The sequence below is a fragment of the Cryptomeria japonica genome, chromosome 9, assembly GCF_030272615.1.
Source record: "Cryptomeria japonica chromosome 9, Sugi_1.0, whole genome shotgun sequence".
In the NCBI taxonomy this organism is placed as follows: domain Eukaryota; kingdom Viridiplantae; phylum Streptophyta; class Pinopsida; order Cupressales; family Cupressaceae; genus Cryptomeria; species Cryptomeria japonica.
The window spans coordinates 342,675,426-342,697,444 of NC_081413.1; the positions used below are offsets into that span (position 1 = coordinate 342,675,426).

Sequence of the window (22,019 nt, forward strand, 5' to 3'; positions counted from 1 at the left end):
AAAAAGAAAATTGAGGGTTTTTATGCAATTAACCTCTAAAATTTTGCAAAAGATCAAACATGGAAATGTAATCAAGGAATCCAATTTTCAGATCTAACTATGAATAATCAGAAAGGATGTTCACGTCGGGTTCACCAAAATGTAAAGCGGAAAATCGCGATCGAACCCTAGTTGCTCTCCCCTCTTTGAACTCCAAGGAGAGAGAAGGGAGGTCGCTAGGGTTGATGGTTTTCACTTAAGGGAGAGACTTTACATTCAAAAGAGGGGTTGAAACCCACAAGATCCAATCCCACACAATGAAAGATTGGATGCTAAATGCGTTTCAAGGGTTAAGACAACAAGGCTACCCTCTTTTGTAAAGAATGTTGATAGAAGAATTAAGCTAGGAATGCATAGAAAGTGAGAAAGATTCGCTTATAAACTGAGTTAGGGATATGATATGAAGCTGCGGACCTGGAATTAGCAGTAAAATGTCGAGACGGCGCTGTCCTGCAAATTTGAGCAAAAGTTGACGGGACGATGGCGCCCGGCGTGCACACGGTCCTCCGAAAAATCCGCGAAACGAAGGGGGATCTGTTCGTCTCTGCACAAGGATTCCAGATCTTCAATTTCAGCCGCGTACCTGCAACCTACACACAGAAAAGCGAAGACGATTGGGGGGTTAGGGATTAGGGGTTTGCCCTTAGGTCAAACCCCGGTTTTGGAATTAACCAAGAAATGAGAAATGCTGTAAATGTAAATGTATGTAATGTAAAACAAGTACTAATACCTTGTTGTAAGGATGTTTGTATCCTTATGTGCGAAGGTATTGATGTTGTTGTTTGTTGTATTGTTGTATGTTGTATGTAGCATGTAGTATGTGATCTCCTCTTCAATGGTTGAATCCTTGTCTTGAATGCAACACTTAGCCTTGAATGGAGACTTAGAATGATCAATTGCTTGAAAAAATGCTTGAATGCTTGAATGCTTGAGTATAGTTTCCACGCTTTTTTTCCCATCATATCGAATGAAAGAGGAAAATGCCATTTATATACTTGCCAATTAGGGTTAATAGACTGATTTTCCCGACCTTAGGCCGACCAGGAAAGTTAATTTCCAAATTGCAAACAAAAAGACCCGAGACCCCATAGGAGACCGGGCCCAAAATAGGGCCACGGACCAGGGCGCTGGGCGCCCTGGTCCTGAAGGACCAGGGCGTTGGGCGCTCTGGTCCCACCTCCCGGGACAACAGGGTGCAAAGGAGGTTCAGGCCAGGGTGCAAGAAAATGCAGTTTTCAGTGTCATAATCAGGTTTCGGGGTCTCCATTCAGGTTGCGTGTTGCGTCGCCATCGTGAAGACCGAAATGCAGTTGAAATTGCAAGTGTTGCAATTTTAGGACGCTACAAATGTCTATATGAATCATTGATTTGTGGGGGAAGATTTGTCTAAGACCACACATTGTGCAATCCATTCCCCTTGTCCATGTCGAATGATTCTTTCCATTCCTTTGCATGAGACTACTCTTGGAGCTCCATTTGGCAGTCCTTTCAATGTTACCTCCCGTCCATCATGCTGAAAGAAAATCTCTAAGTTACCGGAATCACCTTGGTAGTCTTGGAATCGGGTCTTGATTCCTTACAGGTCTTGGTCCGAGCTTGGTCCCCCGTGGATTCCACCCGGGTTCCTCCCAGGCGGCTGGGTCCTCTATGGGAGAAAATGTTCCATAAACCCAGTTATAAATTTAGAATGTTTTCCTCTGTATTGTATACCAGATTTGTTTTCAGTTCATTCATATACAACTGCAATTTGTGTGTTGTTAAAGTGGATTTGTCTGGATCTGAGCAACATTTGCTGTAGTGATATGTATCATCAGTGATGGAGTATTGTAGGGATTTACCTAATTACAGTAATACCATGGTTGTCAGTTGTCTAAGACTCTAAGCATTAAAAACCTTTCAAACAAAATCTAAAAATGCTTAAGAGAGAGAAGTAAAGGCATTGGCAATTATGGATTTATGATTTATCATTTATGTATGGAACGTTACATTGTATATTTCATATTTGTATGGATTGTATCATTGTAATAATCAATAATGGTAGTGATAGTTTATATAATTATATTTTATAATTTTGATGTTTGAACATATATATATATATATATATATATATACGTGCACGCACACACACACACATACAAACGTACCCGTACCCAAGGATTTTTTTTTTTTTTTTTGCCAATTCCGCGATTCCGTACCCGATTATGTATCCGTATTCGTACCCGATTTGGTAACTTAGGAAAATCTCTAGATTTGGAAGATCCATGGTGGAACGGCCCAATGAATGGATCCAGGGCATCCCGAGTATCACATCATTTACCAATGTTACTACTTGTAATCTCTTTCTATTGTATGATCTTGTAATGTTCGCTGACCATATTGGCGAGGGAGGCAAGGTCGTACGGTGGTGTGAGGCAAGGCCATGCAAGGCGTCGAGCAGAGGCCGTACGGTGGTGTTAGGCTGGGCCATACAATTGTCAAGCAGGGTCATACATTGGTTTTAAGGCAGGCCCTACGGTGGTGTCAAGGCAGGCCGTATGATGGTGTCAAGGCAGGTCGTACGGTGATGTCAGGGAAGCAGGCCGTACGGTGGTGAGGAGAGAGTGTGACCGTACGGTGGACTTCGACCTATGTGCGTGAAGGGGTTGGTCTTCCGCAAGCATATCAAGTAATGAATTCTGAATGTTAGGAATCCTTGGACTTAGTTGACATGCATGTATACCAGATTATCAAATATGCAACTAGAAGTAATATTTGATTCAACAATGACGAGGTTCTAGATTTGCCAGATCCGGAACAAGTACACAGAGCAGAATAGGGTGAGGGATGAATCTCACCGAAACTGCGGATACCAAGTAGGGAGGATCTTCCACCTCCGAAATGGCTAACAATTGAACTCAATTGGAATTCACACAAACAAGAGAAATACCAAATTCGCATATCTACAACAATGACAGACTCGGCCATAAATATGGGCTCCAGGAAAGTTCCCGAAGGGTTAGAAACGGGCCGACACAAATATAACTTAACTAATAAAATAAAAAGGGGGCTCGACAAATTTTATTATTAAATTTAGGGCCATACAATAATTAATATTATTTAATTATATCGGGGACATTACAGATCTCCCACCTTAATTTGTAGTTTGGAATCGTTTTGGTACAATGTGTTATGGCTCCATTTGCTAGGATCACTTGAGCACGTTAAATTCATTGGGTTTTAGTTTCCTCCTTGCCACTAAATTCTGATTTATGAAATTGTGAGAGGCCTTGCTATCCACCAAGGCAATTACTTTTTGCCCCTTTAGTGTCCATTTAATTCTTAAGGGTCTATGTTCATGTTCTCGTGAGATAACTGCCAATGTTCCATGCTCTTCCTTTTCGAACCTTGCCCTTTTGTATAGGCTCCCTTTAGTTCCTTCATCTTCTGTTTCTTCTATTTGATGTATTTGACCTCTTTTGCATTGATGGTCGTGCCTCCATGGTTCTTTGCATTTAAAACATAGATTCCTCCTTTGGTCTAGGCCATCTTTTGTTTGGCATCTATGTCCATGTTTCCATATTTCTTTGCAGAAATAGCATGGTCTCCCTTTCTCTTTATAGTCTTCATCTCTACGAGGATTCTTTGGATACCAAATATTTTGGTTTTACTTTAGAGTAGTTGGCTTCAACCTTAATGGCCCTTTGTATTGCTTCACCCAAACTTTGGGGATCCAAGGGGTTTACTATTTTCTTAATTCACTCTTTGAGTCCTTCCACAAATAGATAGGTAAGCCTTCCGTGAGAGAGGTCAGGGACGATGACTGCTAATTTTGAAATTCATTGGCATAATCTTCTTCAGTCCCTTGTTGAGTGAGTAGAGTTAATTCTTTGAAGTACCATTCTGGGTGCCTTTGATCGAACCTCTTGAAGAGCTTTTGAGTGAATTCACCATAAATCGTGATGTTTTTATGCCCTTGAGTGATAAGGTCATGATGCCACCAATCGTGTGCTGGCCCGGCTAGATGAAGAGTAGCAAACTTGATGGCATTTTCCTTCGTCATAGGACTTAGTTATAGATATGTGTCCAGTTTCTGGACCCATGACTGGGTGGTAGATTTCCTTGAACCATCAAAGTAGGGTAAGGACATTTTACTTATCCTTGCCTTGAGGTCTTTGTCGGTGTGTCTTCTTCTTCTATTGGAGTTAACTTGTGTCTTGACCTACGCCCTTGTACTTCAGGATCCAACCTTGCTTATATTTCTGCTAGTTCTTCTACACTATTGGTCATTGATTTTTCTCCTTCGGGTATAGGTTCTTCTCTAGGCAAGAATGATGGCATGGTGGGTCTAAGAGGGGAAACTTGAGTTGAACGTTCGTTTTCGGAGTGATTGGAATGTGTATCTCTTCCTTGATTCTGATTAGTTCTTGCATTGTTGCTGTTCCTGCTTTGGATAGCTTGAAGGATCAGTTGGTGTGTCCTTTCAAAATTTTCATTAGTTTGCTCCATGAATGTTCTTAGTTCATTTGCCACTTGTTCTGCTATAGCGGATTGGCCCCTTCTATGTTGATAAGTTTGCATTAACTGGATTTCCACAAGATGGCAGGATTATGGCTCTGATACCACTGTGATGTCCCCTATAGAAACCCTCTTCATTGGCTGATTGATGAAAGATAAATTGAAGAAGATAGTTCCAGCATAAGCTAGCTTTAAAGACTGATATAATTTAGTTTTATATGAATTCTGAAAATAAATATCTCTTATATGCAAAATAAGTACACATATATATATATGATGATCCTCCAATATATTACTGTTCTGAATTTTATTCTTGACTATAGATAATATACCCAAACTGGATGGGCTGAAATATCCCCTGCAGTAGATGGACTGAATATGCAAGGAATATTTACAAACAGTTGGCTGTCAAACTGCGTGTTATGCGGATTATATAATCTGCGTGTTATGCTGTATGACTGTCTTAGAGTTTTCAGACTTGTTTAGAAGATATCAGCCACAAGTTCTCATCAATGAATGACTTATAAACAACTTCTAATGATAGCATAATCCCCTAGGATGAATGTGCAACTAGTTTATAATGTCATTACACCAATTTGGATACATAATCATACACCAACAGCTGGCTATAATTTCATCAAACAATTGGCATGAACCCTTTGGACAGTATACAATTAAGATGCAACCTTATTATTCCTTTTGTTCAAGAGACAATGGTCAAATAAGCTCTTACAATAACCCCATTAATGACCAAACACTAAGCAACATCAACAACGAATTCTCAGATAATCTGAAGACACATGACATCATTGAAGTATGCATACCACTGATAAATACAAGGAAATACTGATACTAAATGAACCTGACTTGAATCGCCTAGCCCCGAGTATGAAGAAGCAAGCAATATTCCATTCTTTAGAGCCTCCACTAATCCAAATTGAATTATTTCCCAAATTCGCCCCTGCTGCTGGACTGCAGATTTGTATCACTTGATTGACAGCAATTCAGTGGTACCATTGGCCTATTCTGGAGACCTGTAGGCTATTTGGAAAGGAGAATTAGGGTTTCCAACTTTTGTGGAGTTCTGCACGAGCTTTCTAAGGTTTGTCAGGAGGGAATTCTTCAGTTCTGCTTATGGTTTCCTTCTGGGTTTTCCATGAACTCCAGGGTGGCATAACATGGTTTTGATTCTTTGGTGAAGTAAGAACTTACTATTTTTAGTAAGTTAGGGGTTGGCTGTTTGGATGATGCAGTTCTATAGAGCTTTCCAAGCTCTTTCTCTGGGTGCGAAGATCATGTTTTTCGGAGTAGAACTTCTTGACTTACTATTTTTAGTAAGTGACTGTGTTGAGCATTTCTATTTTTAGCAGCCTCGGATATGGTCATGACTCAGCACAGTTCAGTGGTCTTCATCGCACAACTTTATCCTTGATTTTGGTATTGATCAGTATTGTAGTTATAAGTTATTTAATTAAATATTAATTCCTTATCCTAAGGTTTAATATTTAATTATTTTTAATACTGATTATTTGTATTGTGGGCAACTTAGGGGAAAATATTAATTTGCCATCTATATTGTTATTTTCCTAAGTTAGGCGTTGAAATTTGAAGAATGCCTTAAGTTATTGTTTGAGGACTTAGGCAAGTTCGAACTTGTCTAATTATTGATTAGATACAACTTGGGCGCCCACTTTGGTAATGAAATGAAATGCAAATTGGATGCCATGTGATAGAGAAATGAAATGCAATGAGATTTAGGCAAATTTGGGAGCAATTACATTTGAATTTCAGAGGAAAAAATCTATAAATACAGGTGCTTGGCCTCTCATTAGGTATCTTATGAAATTGCATCGTTATGTTGCCGGTTTGGGGTTTTGAAATTTGAGCTTTGAAGTGTGGCTTCCTAGCTAAGTCTTAGTTTCATACTTGGAAGATAGTACCTAGCTGTGTTCTTGTAATTCCGGTGCTGTCAGTGAGTGTTTTGCAGATTGTGGGGAGTTTTGTGTGGGATTGGAGTGTTTTCTGGTTGCTGATCGCGTAGTTGCTGAAACCATATCTTGCTCGTACCTCTTGGACAGGCGATTCTATCATTTTGGGTATTTGCTCTGTGGATTCCTATGCCCTAGGCGATGGCTTTTGTAAGTTTTCAGCACTAATCTTTGAGTAATCATTTTCATTTTGCAAATCGTACTTCCTAGCCTAGGCGTTTTTCTTGTGTGGGCATTTTGGAAACAAGATGTGGTAAATGGGGTATATGGAGGTCGCTTTTCTGATTGTAATTGGTCATTCTTGATATATTAGCAGTTTGGGAGTCTTTGGGGGATGTAAGGTGTGAGTAGTGAGTGAGTTTTATACATTTTAGTGTGTTTGGGTGTTGCTAGGAAGCCACACTTCGAAGCTCAAATTTCACATTTTAGTGTGTCTAGGTGTTTGGCACACTCGCAGAGTACTTGGCGAGTTTAAAAAACTTGCCCAGTTTTTGAGCTCTGCGAGTTTTTCTGACTTTAACTTGCAGCAAAAACTCGCCAAGTAATCGGCGAGTTTCTTTAAAAACCTCGGCTAGACTAAAAAAAGAGGCCCAAACATGTCAAAAAATTATCAATTTTTGTTTTTTCAGGTCAGTTTCATTCTCTTCATCAGAATATACACATGAAATATAACATTTAAGTATAAGTGGCATTTCAATATGTCTTTTTCCTTTCTTATACTTTATAACACTCGACGCCTTTATAAAATAATAAAAGTATTTTTGGCCTCGTGGGCCGCTGCCCCTTGACCCCAACTTGGGCGCGCTACCCCCAAATCCCCGTCGAAAAATATAGGGGGAAACTGCGTTGATGGAAGTAGGGAAAATTTAACCTCCGAGTCTGATTAGGCTCCATATAACAACATAATTAGCATTGAAGAAATCTTGGTATTATACATTTTAAAGTTGAAAGTTTGAAACTATGAGTATGAATGATGAAATTTCAAATATTATGTGTTTGTAGATCTCCACCAAGATCTAGACCTATCTCTCTACCCCTCTTTTTCTCACCCTCAGACCCCGACGAGGGGTGCTACTTTGAACCTAATTTTAATTTGTAGATGCTTGGTGATAAAGTTGGGGTGGAAATACCCCAAATCTCAAAAAATTTGCCCTCAGAATCTTATGTCAACCTTGTAGTTCATCCAGTTGTGAGCACAATTAAAGCTTGTTTGAAGCCATCGACACGAAGAAGAGGAGCAAGCTACCTCAAAAACACCTCAATGACCTTGTCTTTGTGCAATATAATCTTCGATTGCGCGTAAGGAAGGTAGAGAAAGTAGCAGGTGGTCCAATTGACTTGGATGATATAGATCCTTATAGTGATTGGACATCACAGGAGCAGCCTCCATTGTTTTCTAAGGATGACAACACTGAATTGGAGAGGCAAGCTATGGAGGAGGAGGGGGGTGGATTTGGTTTCACACTGGATGACATTGAGGAGGAAGAGGATGAGGATGAGGAGTCATTGCCAGTGCCACAAGTAGGTGGAGACATAGCTTCATCCAGGATGGAGGATGAGCCAGCCATACCGAGCGAGGAGGCACAGTCATGCCCACTGCAGACTTCTAGGACTAGACCCTCTAGTTTTACCTCTCCTCTAGTTTTAGCTATAGCTGGGAAGAGGAAGTTGTAATTGTAATTTGTAATGATGTATTTACTTTTGGTTTTACAAAACCTATTTACTATTTTGCTTCCAGCCATCAGCATTCCTCATGAGGATGCGATTTTGTAGACACTTTGCATTTATATATATCTAGAATCATCTTGTTTCTTTTGTGTTATCATTTATTGACTCATTGGATGCATCTTCTCATTAAATTTTGCAAAAAAAATGCATTTTTTATTAAAATTAAGCATGTTTTTACGTTGCCGAGTTTTTCGCCGAGTTTTTTCGAGTTTTTGCCAAGTTTTTGCCGAGTTTTTTTCTTAGGGGCTTGGCGAGCCGAGCCGAGTCCCAAGTAGTCCAACTATGGCCTCAAGTACTTCCTTAATGAGCAAGACTTGAATGAGAGGTAGCAGGAATGGGTCAACAAACTCCAAGCTTATGATTTTGACCTTGTTTATGTCAAGGGAAAGAGGAACATAATGGTTGATGCACTTTCCAAGAGACCGCATTTATGCTTTATTGTTGAGATTACGACAGATTGGAAAGAGAAAATTACAACAAAATATGCCAAGGACACTTGGGCTTCTATCATTTTGGAGGGTACTACACAGGATGACAAGTATACAGTTCACAACTAGCTCATCAATTATAAAATAATAAAGGTAGAATATTTTTGGAACCCACTTCTCAATTTAAGATGACAGTTATAAAATCTTTTCATGATACTCCCATGCTGGTCACACGAGTTTTTTAAAGACCTATAGGCAAATTTGGGAAAGGTTTACATGGAAGGGTCTTAAGAATGAACTCCTTAAGTATATTCAGAAGTATCACATGTCAACAAAACAAATCTGAGCATATATGTCCTACCGGTCTGTTGCAGCCCTTGCCTATTGCCAATAAAAAAATGGGAAAGTACTTCAATGGACTTTATCACAAAGCTACCCAAGGTGCAAGGGAAGAATTGCATCTATGTTGCAGTGGACAGGTTAACCAAATTTGTCCCTTTTTTTGCTATTTCAGTACTGTATATAGCAGCTCAGGTGGCAAATTTATTTTTTAGAGAGATTTTCAGACTACATGGGTTACCCAAGAACATAGTGAGTGATGGGGACAGGAAGTTTTTAAGCTTGTTTTGGCAAAAATTATTCAAATTGAGTGGGACTAAGCTCAATCCTAGTATCAGTTTTCACCCACAAAATGGGGCAGACTGAAATTGTTAACAAGTGGGTGGAAAGATACCGTTGGAATTACATTTTAGGACTGAAGAAGGCATGGGTAAGATGGCTTCACCTTTATGAGTATTGTTACAACTCCACATACCACATGTCAATTAAGATGTCACCCTTTATGGCCTTGTATGGTTATGAGCCTCCTAGCTTCATGGATTTATTATTTGGAGATAGAAGAGTGCCTAATGCAATGGATTTGTTATAGCATAGCCAAAACATATTGAGATCCTTTAAGGAAAATTTGAAATAGGCCCAAAATTGGTAAAAGCAATATGCAGATCAACATCGCATTGAGAGAGTTTTTGAGGTTAGTGACATGGTCTATCTAAGAATGCATCCCTAGAGGTCGTCCGCTCTCAAGAAGAGTGGATCAAAGAAGTTGACGCCACAGGTTTATCGCCCATTTAGGATCTCCAAGGGGATTGGAGAAGTGGCTTATGAGTTGCTATTACCAGCAAACAGTAAGGTGCACAATGTTTTCCATGTGTCTCAACACAAGAAGGCATTGGGACATAATGTAGTTCCTTTTTCCAAGTCGCCACCATTGGATGAGAAAGGGAAACTTATTCTCATTTTGAAGGCTATCATTGATATCAGGGAGTGCACTCTTAAGAGGCGAGTTATTAGAGAGTACTTGGTGAAGTGGAAGAACTTGTCAATTGAGGATGCAATGTGGGAGAATGAGCAGGTTTTCCAACATCCAGAGCTGAAATTGTTTGGGAACAAGCAATTTTGGGGAGGGAAGATTGTGATATCCCCTCTATAGGCCTTAGTATCTGGAGGTTGTTAGCCTATCATTGTTTCTCCATATGTTAATGCATATTGATAGGGGAACTTTTGGGATATTTATTAATTAAATGCAAAAATAAGGCTCTAATAATTTCACTTCATTGCATTTAATTAGTATTTTATTTGACTTGGTCTTGGCACCCATTTAAGAGAATAATGCAATATTTTAATTTAATCCTAAATTCTAATCATCTTGGGTGTAGAAAGAAAGGGGATGTAAGGGACATATTTTTATTGTTTAATTCTTCCTAAGTGGCGAAAGTGGGATGTTTTAAAAACTATTTTATTTTCCCATTGAAGGGGCATGGACTTACCGGGAATCAAAAAATTAGATTAATGACCTAAGTTTGGCATGGTGAAGGCCAGAGAAATTAAAGAAAGTTTTTCCTTTCATCTTGCGTCAGGTGCAAGAAGAAAAAGGACGGCAATTGCAGGTTTTGAGTTTTATAGAGCTCTTGGAGGGCAAAAATCTTCCCTGAGGAGGTCATCTTCAAGAGTGAAAGATCTCTCTAGGATGGTAGATTGATTGTTTCATCTCAGAGACCATACATGGGCATCAATTTTCAATGATTTTGGTGAAATATTCAAAGTTTTTGGGGTTTGTTCATGATGCAAATCTATATGGTATTTTGATTGAATATTGCTCTAATTCTGAGTGGTCTCTTGCATAAGATTGAGTTTAATTTTGGAGTGTGAGTAAATTATTATTAATTTCTCATCTTGTCATACAAAGGAAATAGAATGTAAATCATGCAATTGAATCAATTAGGTAGATAAAGCCAAGAAACTTAATGGGTATTCTTTGAATGCTTTTCTCAGTGCAAGGTGACCTTATTGGAGAATTAATTTGGTGATTATCAGCAAAGGCTTATTTTCTGAAGTCTAAGTTACCGGTTCGGGTTTGGATTCGGGTACGGATTCGCAGATTTGGCAAAAAAAAAATTCTTGGGTACGGGTACGGGTTATATACATATAGTACTTGAAAAACTAGCTATGAAAAAATGTATAAGAATTACATTTAAATGAAACTTTGGCAAATTAGTAAAATAGCAAAATTGCATATACTAAATACTAAGATTTAATGCCAAGGAAAAGGGATAGGTGCAGTTTTAGTGCAAGATAGGCATCCTATAGCTTTTGTGAGAGGCAAATTGAGAGGTGTAGAGAGAAGTTATTCGATATATGACAAGGAGATATTGGCCATCATGCATTCATTGGCTAAGTTCAGACCTTATCTTGTGGGAGGCAAGTTCACTATCCAAACGGATCACAATAGCCTCAAGCATAGATGGAACACTCGCAGAGTACTTTGTGAGTGTCAAAAACTCACTGAGTTTTTGAGCTCTGCGAGTTTTTATGACTTAAACTCGCAGCAAAAACTTGCCGAGTAAAAAAATCGGCGAGTTTCTTTAAAAACCTCGGCTAGACTAAAAAAAGAGGCCCACACATGTCAAAAAATTATCAATTTTTGTTTTTTCAGGTCAGTTTCATTCTCTTCATCAGAATATACACATGAAATATAACATTTAAGTATAAGTGGCATTTCAATATGTCTTTTTCCTTTCTTATACTTTATAACACTCGACGCCTTTATAAAATAATAAAAGTATTTTTGGCCTCGCGGGGCGATGCCCCTTGACCCCAACTTGGGGGCGTTGCCCCCAAACCCCCGTCGAAAAATATAGGGGGAAATTGTGCTGATGGAAGTAGGGAAAATTTAACCTCCGAGTCTGATTAGGCTCCATATAACAACATAATTAGCATTGAAGAAATCTTGGTATTATACATTTTAGAGTTGAAAGTTTGAAACTATTAGTATGAATGATGAAATTTCAAATATTGCACGTTTGTAGATCTCCACCAAGATCTAGACCTATCTCTCTACCCCTCTTTTTCTCACCCTCAGAACTGGGAAGATCTCCACTGGGAAGAGGAAGAGGAATAGTAAATAGTTTTAGCTAGAGCTGGGAAGAGGAAGTTGTAATTGTAATTTGTAATGATGTATTTACTTTTGGTTTTACAAAACCTATTTACTATTTTGCTTCCAGCCATCAGCATTCCTCATGAGGATGTGATTTTGTAGACACTTTGCATTTAAATATATCTAGAATCAGCTTGTTTCTTTTGTGTTATCATTTATTGACTCATTGGATGCATCTTCTCATTAAATTTTTCCAAAAAAATGCATTTTTTATTAAAATTAAGCGTGTTTTTACGTTGCCGAGTTTTTCGCCGAGTTTTTCCAAGTTTTTGCCGAGTTTTTGCCAAGTTTTTTTCTTAGGGGCTTGGCGAGTCGAGCCGAGTCGCGAGTAGTTCAACTATGGCTGGTTGTGCATTTCAGCTTGCTGTCATAGAATTACAGATTTCTAGAAGTTGGTGTTTGGGTGTGCCTTTCGTAGTGTGAGTAGGTTAGTTGATTGGGGTGTGATTCGGGGGTGACTTGGCTGCTTTTGGAGAGAGAATTGAGCATTTTATTGTTTCTTGAAGCTGTTGGTCTATGTATTATTGATCCTAGGATTTCATAATTTCATGTTGAAGGATTTTTTGAGAGTTAGTAATTGTTAACAAGTTTTCATTCATTAATAAAAACTAAAAAAAAGAAAATAAATAGTGAAACTTAACAAAGTTTTTATAAGTATGGTTAAGTATTTGTGAAGGATGTGTGGGGGAAACACCATAGAGAGTCCTTTCCCAAGGACAAAGCCAGGTGAGCTTCGCGGCCTCTTAAGTTGTTTCACAATGACATTTCTAGGCCCATGGCCACCAATTATCTTGGAGGAGCTAAGTACTTCCTCGCCTTTATTGATTCCTTTGAAGACATTTACCAACATTGGACAACATTACTTTTCTATTCTATCTCTGTATTTTATATTGTAAGGTTAAGTAGTAGTACTACTAACCATTTTTGGATTGTAAGCATTCCCACTGAAAAGTGGAAGAGGCTGGTTTGCTGCCTATAATAAGATATTTGTTGCTCAGTCCTCCCACTGAATAAGTGGTCGAGTGATAAGTTCTATGTATTGCCCTCCCACTGAAATATGCGGTAGAGTGATAGCTTTATGGAATGTCCTCCCGCTGAAATACACGGTAGAGTGATTGAGTTTCAGTTTCTTGTTGTTTCCCTTGGCTGGTTTACTGGCAAGAAGTTTAGGTTCTATCTTGCTGGATAAGCAAAAGGGGCTGACTTGCCACCCATGCATTGTACTTTCAGTTTGGTTATAGTGCTAACGATCCCCAGAACACCGTATGCTCTCACCTTCCCAGATTGGGCTCTCGGTGTACAAAAGGTGGAAGGGTTCCCTTTTAGTTGTTTGGATTATTTCTCTAACCTTAACGGGTTATGGTGTTTGCTTTGTAATTGTTATTGCTAAAAACAAAAAAAATTAAGGGGAATATTACAGTTATAGTGGCGAGATTGTGTGTCTCTCACAAGAACATACCCTTCCTATTGTTTCCAATCTCTTTACAATTCACAGGGTGGAATCTTCTGAGGATGTTTAGTGGTTGGATTTGAAGGGTGTTGTTTTGCTTGTTTTTGAAAATGGAAGGAGTTAAAGGATGGAGAATTCAAGCTATCCTTGACATTTTTTCTCACTATAGCTCCAGCTGAATGCATGAAGACTAAGGCAAATTTTGATTCCACTAAAGTAGGGGGAGGCAAACGGGAGCTGAAAGATTGAGAATGAATGTTCTAGATCAGTGGATGATGGAACTTAGGAGACCATGGAGGCCCTTCTTTCCTAAAAAGGGAGGAGGAAGGCTTCAACCTTTTGTTAGCCTCTTATATTAAGAGGATTTTTGTTGAGGCTGTTTCATTTGAAAAATCAAGGGGCAGTGAAAGACTCTGGCATGATTAGCCTTAGAATTTTTTTTGGTTGAAGTTGTTGAAGGTATTGAGAGGTGATGCTTCTGTTGTACTTCTGAATGCTATGCAAGAGATTGTAGTTGCTGTGCAAGATAGTTTTGTGCAAGAGTTCCTAGTTGCTGTGCAAGACATGTGCTAGCGTTCCTAGTTGTTGCACAAGGCAGTCAGGTTGCTGTGCAAGAAGTTTTTACTTTTTTTTGCAATAGTTCCTATTGTGCAAGACAATTGTTCTATGCAAGTAATATCTTTATTCTATTCTTTCTGTCACCAAAGGTAGTTCAGGCAATAGCTTGTCTTGTTACATGCCTGTTTACGATAGTTTTGGAAAAAAGTGCTAATTGTTACATCAAAAGCATTTTGTATATTGAACTGAATGTAAAATATTTTTCCAATCTTTTTTTATACAAACTCAGATGGATCCACTTCCCTCATTAAAAAACAAATTCTTGAATTAAATCAAATTGTTAATCTCCACACCATATTTATTGCCCCTATAAACCTTTAAAGAAAAATGTTTCAAGCTTGGATGAACAGTTTCAATCATGAAACTTCGTGATTTTTTATATAAGCTTGTTTTCCGTATACAGATAAAATTGTGCCCACATTAAAGCCATGACAAGGCAAAAGCATCTGATGGCTTTAACAAGTTTTTAATGCTCTCTAAAGCTTTCAATAACGTGATATAATGTCAGGATTAGTAATTTTCTTCTGCCGTGCTCAAATTACTTAAATACAACATTCCCTGAGGGATGTGGAAGGGAAGGAAACTTTTTTCTGCAGTCCCAAATTTTAGAAACCTTTTGGAGATGTCCTTGGGACCTTCTCCTAGTGTGCGGGATGTTCGCACGATCTCCCTTATTATGTTTGCATTTTGGGGACGAACTGCTGTCCCTAAGGTTGCCCGACTGTCTTGGGAACATTAAGACACTAACTTGATGTCAATATTTTAAAAAATGATAGTTCCAATAAATGCAATCTGCTATTGTTGTCATTTTATGACACCCTTGGTCCATCAGTAAGAACCGATCAGGGATACTACCCATGCACCAACACTGCCCTAGTTGATCAAGGAGAAAAGCAGTAGAATTATGAAGTGTGAGTTGTTGCCTTGCTCGGAGGAAGTTCCTCCCCTAGCCTTTTCTTTTTTTCTCTGGAACTTCGGAACCCCGAGGTTTTGAAGTTCTTTCCCTTTGCTGCCTCTTCTTTCTTTTCCCGGAACTCCGGAACCCTGAGGTTCCGAAGTTCCTCCCTTTCTTTCCCATCCTCTTCTATTTCTCGAAACCCCGAAACCCCGAGGTTTCGAAGTTCCTTTCTCTTCTTCTTCCCTTCCCCGAAACTCCGGAACCCCAAGGTTTCGAGGTTCCTTTGCTAAGTCCCACTTTTTTCTTGCCTCCTCAATTCCTCGAAACTCCGGAACTCCGAGGTTCCTTTCCCTCTTCTTCTTCGAAAACTCTGGAACCCCAAGGTTCCGAATGCCCCTTTGCCTTTCTTCCTTGCTTTCTTTGGAACTCCGAAACCCCAAGGTTCTGAAGTTCTCTTCCTTTGCTCTTTTTTAAGTTCCCCAGAACTCCGGAACCCTGAGGTTCCGAGGTTCTTTCCTTGTCTTCCCGACTTCGGGAACCTGAGTTTCCGAAGTCCTCGGACTTCTTTCTGGCTGGCAACACTTCCGGATGGCGTGATCAACACTCAAAGCTTTAAATGCTTAGATGACTTTTGTGACTTGTGCACCTTCCTTTGTGGAGCCATAGGGGTGCATTTAATGTTTTTGGTAGGATTTCCATCAAGAGAGGTATAGGGCCATGCTTGTTGTGGTGACTTATGTCATGTCTACATGCTCTGACTTTGGAAGGTCAGTCAATCCACCCTTCTCAGGGTTGCCTTTTGTAGGTATGGCTAGATTGCTTGCATGTACAAAAGTCAAGTGAATGCACTTCCTTGCACTCCTAGACTGACACATAGGGGTCATGATCATTCTTGTAACCAATTTTCTATATAAAGGCTGTTAAGCCTCATTGTAAGGGGTTCTCTCCTTGCTGACTTGAGCTATTCTATGCTCTTTCACTTCTCTTGTATTTATCTTGCATTTTATGCAACTGTAAGTTTGGCCATTGGCCTTATAATGAATTGAAATCACCATTCTTGCCTTCCTTCAAACTTATGTATGTTGTGTAACCTTCATCATAGGTATTTGTTTTGTGGCTCTTCTCTCATATATGCCATGTTAACTTATTTCTGAGTGACTTGTGGGAAACCTTCTCCCCTCTTGACATTCAACGAATTCTAACCTCCATACATGCATTGGGGTCACTCATACAACTGAAGTTTGTACATCTCCTGGGTATTTCAGTTAATTTTTTGTATCATTTCGGGTAGGAAGAGTAACAATCTCTTCTTGGTGCATCACCTCCTTTTATTTTAAGTAGTTCTCTCTTCCCTTTACCTTTGCTAGTTGATACGATAGGCTTAGGAGTAAGTTTTGAAGTGTTGAGTTGGTTCAACACCTGCACCTGGATTGAGAAGGAAGACGGCCTTCTCCGGAGATTCAACCCCCTTGCGCAAGCTCCCACACTTCGGGATTGTTTCCATGTTTCACAAGGTTGCTGAGTTGATAGCTCAGCAAGGGTGCAAGCTTTTGTGATAACAGCTACCTTCCTTAAACTGTGGTGCAGTCCCTTTTTAGAATTTTAGGAAATACACTATTTTTTCGTATTTTACAAATGTTAAAAACTTGATTTAAAAGCTAGACTATGAAATGAAACCCTATACTTTGTAATGATCAGCAATAACTACTCTTAGAATCATACATTTGTCAAAATGACAGTAAAGCCCCTCTATGATATTTTTACAATTTTTTTTTTCTGTGTGATTTTACAATATCGTAATGACTGAAAACAATGATGAAAGTAAATGCAATCAAACCCTAGGTAATTATAATGTTAAGGGAGCTAAAACTGCAAGCTAACAATATGTAATTTGTGGTTTTATTTGATCTATCAAAAACTGAAGTGAATGTTAGAAGTCTAAAACCCTTAGCTAAAGTTGATTAGAAGAATGAAATTGAAGAATTAATCATAAGCCCTCATATACTACAGACCTGGTAATTAATGGTGCAAGGTAAATTTAGAGATCCTCATAAATAACAGATCAGATTATGAAAATAGTGAATAATGGTGCAGTGGCAGACTAATCAATGACCGCACAGCAGAAAATAGTTTAGAAATGAAGTGGTGAACAATATTATTTTTATATGACAGCAAAATCAGAATTTTAAGTACTACCAGCAATATCGCAGCACCCCAAACATCACACAAGCATACCTAATATTATCCAAAGGCAGCATTAGAAAAATTAGGACTTGTAAGGTGGTCCCTGCAAACAAACTCCCCCAAAATATATTAGTTATGCTGTAATTAATTCCTCCAGAAGGCTGCACTCTACAAAGATTCTGTGTACGGCAGCACTAAGGTAATAACATCTGATTCATAAGGCAGCAATAAATAATTTTTACTGTTATCACAAACATGAAATATGGCATGGCAGGTGTGCAGCCAAGAATAAAAAATATTAGCTAGGATAGGATGGTGCAGGTCCATTTTCATCAATTTTCACCACTCCATATGACTGACTTTTTTCTCTTAGGGAGTCTCAGCTTGATTTCATATGTTACAATTGTCAATAGTGCATGCTTTGATAGTTATAGCTGCTAATAAAGTTTTGATACTCGTGTGTGTTGGAATCAATGAACACTGAGAGGGGGGGGGGGGGCAGTTATCAAATTTGTTAACCTGATTCTTTATCCACCGGATGCACAAGTAAGAAACTGAAATGCAGAAACACAAAGCAAACAAGCACATAACCATAACACCAATATTTTTATGTGGAAACCCGGAAGGGGAAGAACCACGGTGGGATTTGAATCCACAATATTATTATACTATGGTCAGTAGTAGAACAATATTTCATGAGAGGATGCACATGCATTCAGGCACACTGCCTAGAGCTCACTGCTCAATTACAAAAGGGCTACAACTCGGAGGAAGGCTCACTACCTTATAGGCTAATACAAAATGATTACAATGAGTAATGAACTGAAGAAAAGCATCTAACTATGCCAAATGATAGTTCCGGTCAGGCACAATGTGATCCGTTGTTGCTGTTTAGATAAACTGCTTTGTTCTGCTCTGCTACTAATTATCGGATCAACAAAACTTAAGGTGCGCACGTGAAACTGCGCTCAATCACTCCCAAAATCATCTCACACATCATATCACTACCCAAAAACATTATCCAAGTCGATCTTATATATCCGCACTAACAAAATTGATCTCCCACAAGTCGGCTTCACAAAATATGAAAATATGAAACGTGTAGCTTCAAGTCAGCTCAAATCTTCACAAAACCATATTCCGGATCCAAAACATATGATCACATGCCTCCCATACGTCGCTCCAATTACTTCGAACTTACCAACAACCACTAGAATCACCTCAAAGAATCCGGTCCACACGTTACAACACCAATAATGGAGATAACCTTGTTTTACTGCTCTACCGGATATCGGACCTTCTACCATGCTTAAGAAACAACACTAGAGGATGGGATTGCATGATAATCTGCTTCTCATACTCAATCAAATTAACTCTGATCATCAAGACCAAAGAACACATAACCGAAAATGAGAAATGCTCACCAAAACTGTACACTGAGTATCACCGACAAACTTATACCAAAACTTACTCACGACATCCGGATATCCCAAACTTCATACCGGATAAGATCAATAGGCTAAGTTGCCATCAATGACAACTCCTATGAAATCTCATGCACTAGACATCATCAATCTTCACTGAAGCATCACTGGAATAGTGTTTTATGCCAACAATCTCCCCCTTTGGCATTGATGGCAACACTGTGAAAAATGATAAGTGTTCCAAAACTCCAAAAACACTGCAAGCAATCCGATAATTTGAAATGTGTACACTCAACTGACTCCCCCTAAGAATGAGCATCATTTTTCACTGCTCTCTCCCAACTCTCTTCCCCTTTGACATCAATGGCAAAGGGTAGGAATCCACCAAAACTTATGTACAAATGAATGCAATAATTTACATGAATTTAAAGCGAGGGGTTTGAACCTGTGAGCAAGCTCTGATACCATTTGTTACAAATGTGGTTGCCGTTGCACCAAAAGATCGACTTGTTAATGCCCGATACAACAACTAGACTTATAGAATCCACAGGAGGTGGTTAAGCCATGTCACAAACCCGAGCGCTGCACTGGACAACACAAGGAGACCAAGGGTGCACACCTTGCAACAATCCCACCCCAGCGCGAGGGGTTTGAACCTGTGACCAAGCTCTGATACCACTTGTTACAAGTGTGGTTGCTGTTGCACCAAAAGATCAACCTGTTAATGCCCGATACAACCAGTAGATTGTAATATCGCCAATAATTTTTTATTTATTTTTTAATAGTTTTACAACAAACCAATCACCCGTTAGGGTTAGAATAATGCAATCCAAACCAACTGAAAGGAACCCTTCCACCTTTTGATCACCGAGAAATCAAATTGGGAGGGTGAGAGCATACGGTGATAGGGGATCATTAGATGCAACACTAAAATTGCAGACTACAATATTGGGTGGCAAGCCAACCCCTTCCACTTTCCAGCGGGTAAAAACAAGGAAACTTGGCGGTAAACCAGCCAAGGAAACAAAAGACATTCAAACACAAATCACTCTACCACGATATTTCAGCGGGAGGACTTTTCACTAAACAAACTCAACTCAACCGCTAATGCAGCAGGAGGACAATTACAAACAAGGATCACTCGACCGCTTGTGCAGCGGGAGGACTGAACAACAAACTGAATTACAAAATCTGAAGGCGGCCAAGCCGGCCTCTTCCACTTATATTGTGGGAATTACAATGAAGTACTTCAGATACAATAGAGGTTAGTACTACTAACCAACAATTACAATGATGAATTCAATGAAGTACTAGGAATCATAACAATGGAACTCAGAGAAATACAAGCTAAAAAACAAATAACCAAATTTGATGTAAAGTACGAACAACTCCAGCAATGGACCAACACTGAAAGTCTCACAACTCTCCCAAAACAGCTCTGAATTGCACACGAAGACAGGCAAATGAAAGATATGACCAAGATTACCAAGATAGGATCACAAACTGGCACCAAAAACACCACCAACAAACAACACGCAACCCGAGGCACCTCCAGAAAAGTATGATGAGCACTGGAAGTTCGATTTGCAGCCAAAAATCCAAACTAACACCAAAATGCACCCCACTCCAGAGCAATAATCGCCTAGCCAAGACGAATCCGATGAGCCGCTACCCAGAAAGATCTGATGCACAGGTAGGGAGATACGAACAAAACCACAGTTCAGCCAACACCAAACCAGCAACTAAGAAAACACTGAACACACTGAAAACTGAAAGCACACTCTCAAAACTTCTCCAACAAACACACTAATCAGCTAGGTATTGTTTTTCAAGTACAAAACTGTGCAAGCTAGGAATGCACAACTTCGAAGCTCAAACTCAATCACCATTCCGGCAGCATAATGTTATAATTTCTCCAAGATGATGAGAATGAGGCGCCCAACCTTGTATATATTATATAGATTTCTGAATCTCAAATTCAAATGTAAATGGCGCCAAATTCCCCTTAATCTCATTTGCATTTCATTCTAAGTGGGCCCCCATGCTAGGTGTCCACACTTAGGCATAAATCACACCACATTGTCCTAAGTCCACATTTGCATCAAAAAATATTATAACTTTATTGAATTTTGCACTTAATGGCGTCTAATATGGAGTCAAAATAACTTGCCTTCCCGACTTAGGAAAATATCGATAATATGCACTCTTTTCCAAAATTGATCAATAAAATAATTAAATATCAAACTTTAGGATAAAGTAATAATATTTAATTAATCAATTATAAATCAACTACTGATCACTGCAAAATGAAACTTTGAATTGATGTGTAGGAAATCACTAATTTGAACTAGATTGGAGCTCTGCCCAAGACTGCCAAAAATAACATTGCCTGAACTGACACTTACTAAAAATAGTAAGTCATGAGAATAACTCGAAAAACATGCTTATCGAACCTTGTGAATGAGCTTGGAAAACCCAAAAAAACCTCAAAATCTAGTTAGCCGCCACCAACTTACTAAAAATAGTAAGTTCGGAAATCACTTCAAAATAAGATGCATGTTATACCTCTGTGAAGCCCTCAAAAAACCCATAAGGAATCCACAATCAGAATCGAAGAATCCCTACCAGACAAGCATCAATTGGCTCACATAGTATTGCACAAAAATAGTAAACCTTAATTCCTGATTCCAATCAGCCTACGGGTCTCCGGAATAGGTTAATGGACCACTGGTTTCTCCTTACTGAGAAGGGGACATTACAGTCTGCCCTCCCCAAGATTGCTTGTCCACAAGCAATCGCAAGGTTGGATGCTGTAGAATTTCTTCATTTTCCCAAGTACCACAAGGAGACGAAGGGCACACACCTTGCAACAGTGTGGCACCCAAAAATCTGAACAAAGGGGTAGGAACCTCACTTGAGTTTTTGGCAATTTAGGAAAGGAAGGAACAATGGAAATACAAATATTTGACAAAGAATAGAAGTCCTGGATTTCAAATATAGATGCTTCAAACACATGCTCAATTCTATTTTCTTTATTAGGTTTACAATGTATATCCCAATAAAGATTGGGTATAATAATTCAAGACCAGTTGCTTTTCTGCAATAGAGGGGTGGTTGAAACATAATGGCACTTTATCATGGATTGTGCTGCTTATGAAGACATCTGTATGCAATTTAAAAATGAAATGGAGGTTGGTAGTGTAAATGAGCCATTTGAGGAAGCAAGACTTCACAAAACTGCTGGCTTCTTGATCAAGATTCACAACGGAAGAGTC

General features: G+C 39.1%; 1 protein-coding gene across 2 annotated transcripts in view; it reads left to right on the forward strand.

Moving 5' to 3' along the window:
* LOC131029714 (chaperone protein dnaJ 13) overlaps window positions 1-22,019 on the forward strand; it is a 248,737-nt gene that overhangs the window by 165,087 nt on the left and 61,631 nt on the right. The window lies entirely within an intron of this gene.